Genomic DNA, 7,746 nt, shown 5'->3' with positions numbered 1-7,746 from the left:
GTTTTCCGCAACATTCGTTTTATTAAATTTGACAGCACCTCATTACCAGTAAACTATGTCTTGAAAAGAAACATTGTACACGTTCTGGGTTTTTTGTTTTTGTTTTTGGTAAATCATTAGTCTTTGCTTTCAACTGTGCAGCCAAGTAAACCCACAGACTGGTGTCCTTTGCGAAGCACAGCAAGAAGTCTGATCCCTTGTTGAAAACAAAGGGAATGGGGACTTGCAGCTTTGGAATTACAAAGCTTTATGAGCCTGTCATTCCAATAAATCCCAGGTTTGCTCACAATGCTTTTACTGGGCAGTGACACCTGTTTTAGAAACACGTGGAAACCACTTGGCTCAGGAGCTATTATTGAACTGTATTTTATCCAAAGTTTGACTTTGTTCATTTGGTGCTTCTGGCTCATCGACAGTCAGTGCTGGAAGTACTGTAGTTTACACGCTGTGTTAGTTAGTTAGGTGTAATAAATGAAATGCCCCGAGTAGAACAGTTAGATGGGAGTTTACTTTCTGCCTTTTAACTTCAGTATTTACAGTTTACCACAGAAGAGACAGAAGTACAGACCAGTCTGAGAGGTTTCATATTTCATTGGAGCACGATCAATATTTTACCTACTTTCACAATAGAATAGGCATGAATACAATGAGAAGCTCTGCATTGCTGAAAAGTTTCTTGTTTCATATATAAACGTATGTGTACATTTTGTGTGACTTTTGTAGTGTTGTCTGCAGCAGTACTTATTAACACTTTGCACAGTGTACTAAAGCTAAAGCTGCATATTTAAGGAAAGTGTCAAAGTGAACTACTGGTCATTGTGACACAGCACATCACTGTGACACAACCAAATGTGACCTCTGGTTTTTAACCCATTACCAAAGTGAACAGTGGGCAGCTTTAAGAACCTGGGGAACAGTGTGTGGGGACAGTGCCATGCTCAGAGCACCTCAGTGGTAACTTGGCAGCCGTTGGGACTCGAACCTGAAAACTTCCAGATCCAAGTCCGCTTCCCTAACCATGCCACCGCTGCCCCTTTTTTATTAAAGGGGAGTGCAGAAATTTACATTTCTGCATTGCATGATTGTTATTATGGTTATATAAAGCTTGCTTTTCATATTTTTTTATTTCTTAGTTTCATGTATTCTACTATGAAATACTCTCGTAGGAGCAACGTTAGATTCCCCTTTTTTATTTACATTTCCAGGATATCCAAATATGAATTCTTGTCACAATTCATTTTTGCAGTCCAGAATGATCTTGACCTGTGTTTTATCATTGTTGTATGTGTAGCCATCTGCTTTTTTGTCCTTTACATCTAATTTTAACCAATCCAAAGAGAACATTTGTCCGTACATGTGAAGGAAGGTCATTCAAAAAACATTTTTACAGAGAATTCCAGTTGCTTCTGTTCATAAAAATATTAGGGACAATCAAGAAATGATTTTATAGTGTCCTTGATGCACTAGAGCAGGCAACGCTGTGTACTGTCCCTTTAAGGGAACGAAAGCTTGGAATCACTTGGTATGATAGAAGTGAAATGATTCATTCTCAGAGTGGCTGTCCAAGCTGAAGCGAATGAAATGGAGGTTAAAAATGTTTCCTGGAAAATAAAAAAAACAACTGATTTTATTAGGATTTATCATCAGGAAAACATGAACTTTCAGTGACAATTCATTTTGTTTATTTGTCCAATTACTTCAAGAAATCGACCGCAGCCTGCATGGCTCTGTATCTGGTTTTGATCTGTGAATCTCAGAAAAGGTCAGCGTATCCAAAAGTGTGTTCTTCAGCTTATTCTCTGTGGTAAATCTCACTCTGATAAATCCAGTCATTTTTTTACATGACATGTGTTTCAGACCACAAATATCAGTGGGCACCGCTGGTTAGGCCGGGGGTCATGAGAGTCAGCAGGGAGTCAGTATTACAACCAGGAGTCGCTGAGGTATTTATGTGAGGACCTCAGTGGTGGACAGTCTGTGACAGCACAACATTCCCCGCCCCACAGCGCCACTGCTGGCTTGGCTGAAAGCCAGGGGTCATATTGTGTGCGTTCAGGGCCATAAAACCCAACCAAGTTAGTCTGGAATGTAGCACCACCAGTGTTTAAGGCCAAGCAAATAGAAGCCGAGCCATAAAGTGCCATGTTTTTCTTGTTGAATCCCTGCACAGTCAATACGTCAATATGCAAACACGCTCTATACGATTTTGTAAGTCACCCTGTATGTCAGGAGCGAAGCCAGCTAATGGGTACGTCAGAAATGCTGGTTAGCCAGTTTGTCCTATCTGGTGCCATTTGCTAATGCTAACAAACAACATTTACAAATCTATGCAGTGTCATGTAACAAAGCTTACAGCCACTGGAATATTGAATGAGAGGCATGTAGCTGAGGTCATCTGAAGTTGGTCAGCGGGAACAGCCAATGACTGCTCCACCAGTGTGACCCTCCCTGACTGTGCAAACATTTGGAAAGCTCGTTAGAGTCATCTGAACCAATAGGAAAACACAGGAAAGAGTAATGAATGACACGTCAAACTCATTACCACTTTACTTTTACGCCGAAATTCAAACCGGTGCCACTCTCTGTTGTTAAACTGTCAACTTATTAATCACCTCCTCCATTGCCTGTTTTCTCAGCGGCAACTTTACCTTCCCAGCAACCTTTGCTTTCAGCCTTTTCACCATTCATATTTCGCATCTTAAGACTCCTATCAGGCCACAAAAAACGCGTCGTGTTGACCGTCGCCCAGGCAACGATTTACTCACAACACCAAATACATTTGATTGTGAGATTAGCGCTCCACTCATTTAATACAACCTGAATAATGATTAATTGGCTCTTGATAAAAATCAGCATGGCACCCGCCCTAATTGGTTCCAAATAAGTTTTTATTTAACATTATAGTAATTAGCTCTTTGTACAGGAGCGGTGTCCTCTATGATCACGCTGCCATGAGTAATATCTCCAAAATAGACTGCCTTTTTAATGCCCTTATTATGTGCATTGCCTGAAATTTGTGATAACACATTGTCAGTCGTTACATTTCACTAATCACAGTGATCATCAAGTCATTTATCAAACCGAAAACTACGTCTCAGTTGGTCTGATTAGTTAAAAATGCTGATACAAACTGATTTTTTTTTCTTTTTTTCTTTTTTTACTGAAAACTCAAGAGTAATTTAGGCATAAATTCAGGAAGCTCATTGAGCGGCTCAGAATGAACCACCATTATGTTTCTGTCATCTCCAGACACGAGGGACTAAATCAGACTGAACCACTGCCTTTATTTATCTGCAGTGAAGGCACCACATTGGACCCAGATGTGGACTGTATTTCTGGATCATCAAAGGCTTCAGGTCAGTCAGTGCTTTATTGCGCCAACATATGGGCAGTAATCACATTGTGCTGTTGATGTGTTGTTTTCATAAAAGAATATAACAAAACAGTGAAGGGTTCTTAAAACCATCCTGAAAGTTCCAGTGATCATTTAAGTGCGGGATCAGTCGTTATTTGGACTGATGACATTGTAAAAGGCTCCCCGTGGCTCACATTGCGTTCACGTTGCCCATTACAGCCAGACTAAGAGAGCATAAGCTTACAATTGCATTTCACACTTTGATGATTATGTTGAATTTTAATGAATAAACGGTGCGCTGAAATATATGGTAATGTAGAAATTAGCAGTCGACTCCACTGTGCGCCTGAGGATGTGCAGAGAACAGAAATGACACAGACAGGTTGAGTCAGAACGAGCAGTCGCGGTCTTGTGCTCCGACTTTTCCTAGAACTACAGTATGAGCCAGTCACTTCTGGAAACTCTTAATGCTAGGACTGGGTGCCCTTTTTCACTAATGTAACCTTCAGAGTGTGAGAGGTGACTGCGTGTGCTGTTCACTGTACTCATTTTAAACGCTCACTTCAAAACATGGCCCCAAGGGCCTCATTTGGGTACGGATGGCGCTTCACAGTCAACATTTGACCTTTAAAGCCCCGAATGGTTTTCCTTCAGCTATTTCACTGTTGCATATGCACTTTTTTTACAAGAAGAATATGGATTGCAGATGGCAATAGCTTTTTGGATTGTTTTCATTAACTTTTTTTTTTGTGCTCTCAAGAACTCAAGCTTTAACCTACTGTTTTCCAAATAAGACCAATCAAAAACAGACTTCAAAAAAAAATTTTTTTTGAAGCTCATGAATCAGTTTTTCTTGCCGTCACTGCTTTGGGGAAGCCGAGTGCAAATCATTCAGCAGAAGAAATCCACATGTTGTTTTTATCATCTGTGACATGGCCGTGCTTTTGCTGCTCCCAGCACAGTATGTGCTACTTGAAATTTGGTCTTATCTTGTCTGTTTCCACTATTGTCACTGCTTGTTCTGTAATTTTACTGCTTCTGCTCAAAAAACTCATAAAACAAATACTCGTGTGCCACACCGCACTGGGGTTAAGATATATTTGTACCAGTTTAAAACTGTTTTAATCAACGTCTTTCAGGGAGCCAGAGTGACCTCCCATGTCCTTCCTGCCACATTTTGAGGAAATCACTTTTTTGGCTTATCACCTGTAGCCTAAAGAGATTTGCAGGCTGCCGGCCCCATGAAACCAAATGATTTCAATCTTACCCCAAACACTGATAACTATCAACCCCTCTCTCCTCTCAAAAAAGGAAAGACATATTGCAGCATGCTGTGGCAAACACCTACTACCTTTTAGATGTATTCCCCTACATGGTTAAAAAAAAAAAAAGTAATCACAGGGGACTAAACAGCTTTCGTGAGCAAAGAAGTTGTTTATAACAGATCTGCACGAAGTGGAATGGATTCACAGCCGCCGCCGCTGAATCTCTATGCTAATTTGTTTTGCATTGTTAGCTTCAGTCTTCCCCACAGTGAGACAAAAATCCAACTCCTTCTGATGGCGTTGATGTGCGCTGCACGCTGCAAAAATAGCAACCCTCCACATCCCAGAAACCGTGCATGACCAATGCAGTGTCTGAAGGAGTCGTTAATGTCAGACGGAAGTGCATTTCTGTGATTGAACTCCTTTTATGTTCGCTCTAAACTGAGCTCAAGATGTTTTTGTTCACCTCACAGAGGCTCTTCTTTGTGTGGGTCTGCATAAAAAGCCTTTGTGTGTTTTGGGGGGAGTTTTTCTACTGATGGCATTAATAATATGGGAAAATGTCCAGAAAAATCGGATGTTCCCCTCAGGGGGCGCCACAGCAGATCTTCTGCCTCCTCTTCTTTTACGTCATCCACCTCCGTGTTCTCTTTACAACATCCACAAATGTCTTCTGAGGTCTTTCCTGGCAGCTCTACCTCCTTCGTCCAATATACATTCACTATCTCTCTTCAACACAACATGTCCAAACCATCTCAACTTCACCTCTTACTTTATCTCCAAACTGCTCCACCTTAACTGTCCCTCTGATCCTGTCCATCTTGGTCACTCCCAGTATCTTCACCTCCTCCACCTCCAACTCAGCCTTTTGTCTATCAGACAGAGCCACCGTCTCTAAACCACACATCATAGCAGGCCTCACTGCTGTTTTATAGATCTTCCCTTCTTTCCTTCATATATCTTCCCTGACAATCGTCTCCATCCATTCCACTCTGGCCACACCTTTTTCTTCACCACCTTAAAATCTGTGATTCGTTTGACAAATGAATTAAGGAGAACAACTCCTTCATTTTCTACTGACCATCATCTATGGAGCTAGGGGTTTTCAAGCTGAGGTTTTGAGTTGCAAGGCCTGTTGTTCACACTGTAGATTGATTTGAGTTTAGCTTATAGAAATATATACTGTAATAATTGATATAAAGGGAAAACTCTTATGAAATGCAAAAACCTGGAAAGTCCAAAAATCCACTTCTTTTCTGCTACTTTCTAATGAGGGAAAAGTCCCATATGGTCCGTGGGCTGTCCTGAGTGACTCAGACACTATTTCCGGAAAGACATTGCTGTCAAGTTTTTTTTTTTTTTAGTCCTTATTTTTAGAAGCATCGGCTCGATAGCTGCTGGTGGGTTAGGGATGAATTCACAGAGACGGCTATCTTTAAAACTAGGCCTCAACACCTCAGCGTGGCTGATTCCACTAAATTCAGATGAGTTTTTTTCATCCCGTCTCTTTTTAATTTGGCTGCATTAACCTTTTTACTTCAGGTCACTTAAGCATCCACTGATTGTCAGCGTCATTTTTGAAGCTCAGGTGCATGCAACAAATCACGAAATTGAAAACAGCAAAGAGTTATTGAAACAAATTGCCTATGGTATAACAGTGACTGGCAGACGTATTAAAGAGCTCAGGTGCGTGGCTGTGGTGGTTTTAATGAATGGGCCTAAGTGTTGTCAGATGCCCATCAGGGTACAATGGTGGGGTGACAGGGCTGGGCTGTTCCATCAGTCACAGTGCAGTCGGGGGTCAAAGGTGACCCTGGCACCCCATCTGGCTCAGAATCCACTGATAGAGTGGAGAAGGAGGGGTGAGTGCTGAAAGGAGTGATTGTGATCATGTTGGTGCAGAGAGGTCAGGCACTCCCGTTGGCTTATGAAGATGGATTTGGATGTAAAGGGTCTGATGCAAGCATATGAAAGAAGAAACATATCCAGACACATTCGTGTGAACCGGAATTAACGAGGCGGCAAAGGAAGAATGGCCCTAAAACCTCTGAAATTCCACTTTAAATTGAAAACAAAAGATTTCATTTTGACAAGGTCTGATTAAAAGTATCCATTTAGGATCTGACCGTACTCACGGAGCCCAGTCTTCTGCCGTGTCAGCACAAGCCAGACAAACGTAAGTGACATTTTGCGAATCACAAAATAAACGCCCATTACATATTTTTAGAATGTATTCCCCCGTTCTGCATTGTAAAATTATATCTCCATAATTTGTCAGGCTGAGGGACCACACTGCCCCCACCACCCCACCCCCTTATATAGTAAACTACATGTTATGGAACCGCAGTAAGCATTAAATTTCAATCTAAGTGGCATTAAAGAGTCCTGACAGGTGGTCTTAAAACCTGCTCTTTAAAGTGGTCTTAAAAGTCTTTACTTTTATTAAGGGGAACTCTGACTGTCCTGTGACAGAAGAAACAAGCTGTTTCCCTCATTTAGATAAAGTTGTCCTGGAAATAATCCAAAATGGCCCTGAATTGTTTTTCCACCAGACAGGAAAGAATTTGAATATTACCACTCTGATGTCAGCGGTATAGATGTTAGGTACAGGAAATGAAACACATTTTTAGTTCAACGAACGAATCTCTAAAAATGTGTTAAATTGACTTTTCAGTGATAAAAGTCCATTTATTTTGATTTATTTTTAACCAAATATCTCATCTTGACCATGTGACGATGGTCAAACGACCTCCAGAATACACGTTGCTGTGACTTTCACCATCCGCCGTCTCACACACATGCACGCATATTCTCTCCCAGAGGACCGGGGTCAGGGGTGATCTGTCACACGAGGCACTTTGATTGTAACAGATGAAGACACACAGGCTTCCTCACACACACACACAGCCTTGTGTCCCAGTGAGGCTGGCAGGGTCCTGACCTGTGTGACCAGGCTCGCGGGCCAGGCAGGCATATGGGCCAGGAGCCTGGGGGCAGCCAGATAGACAAAGAGCTGATTGGCACACTTTAAGGATAAACACACATTGTTTATCCAGCTTTTAATCAGGAAATGAAGGGGATGCATCCATTCGGGTATGGCAAGTTGCCTCACCCACAACCCCCCCC

The 7,746-nt window shown here is 41.7% G+C and overlaps 1 protein-coding gene across 1 annotated transcript in view; it reads left to right on the top strand.

The window, feature by feature from the left end:
• Window positions 1-7,746, top strand: part of serpinh2 (serine (or cysteine) peptidase inhibitor, clade H, member 2) — a 145,265-nt gene that overhangs the window by 70,218 nt on the left and 67,301 nt on the right. Inside the window, exon 4 of the mRNA XM_008327079.3 lies at window positions 3,250-3,356. The gene's annotated coding sequence lies outside the window, so the exon portion shown is untranslated. The remainder of the gene's footprint in view (window positions 1-3,249; window positions 3,357-7,746) is intronic.

This window comes from Cynoglossus semilaevis, chromosome 1, assembly GCF_000523025.1.
Source record: "Cynoglossus semilaevis isolate Cse_v1.0 chromosome 1, Cse_v1.0, whole genome shotgun sequence".
In the NCBI taxonomy this organism is placed as follows: domain Eukaryota; kingdom Metazoa; phylum Chordata; class Actinopteri; order Pleuronectiformes; family Cynoglossidae; genus Cynoglossus; species Cynoglossus semilaevis.
This window is presented reverse-complemented; position numbering and strand designations above follow the sequence as displayed.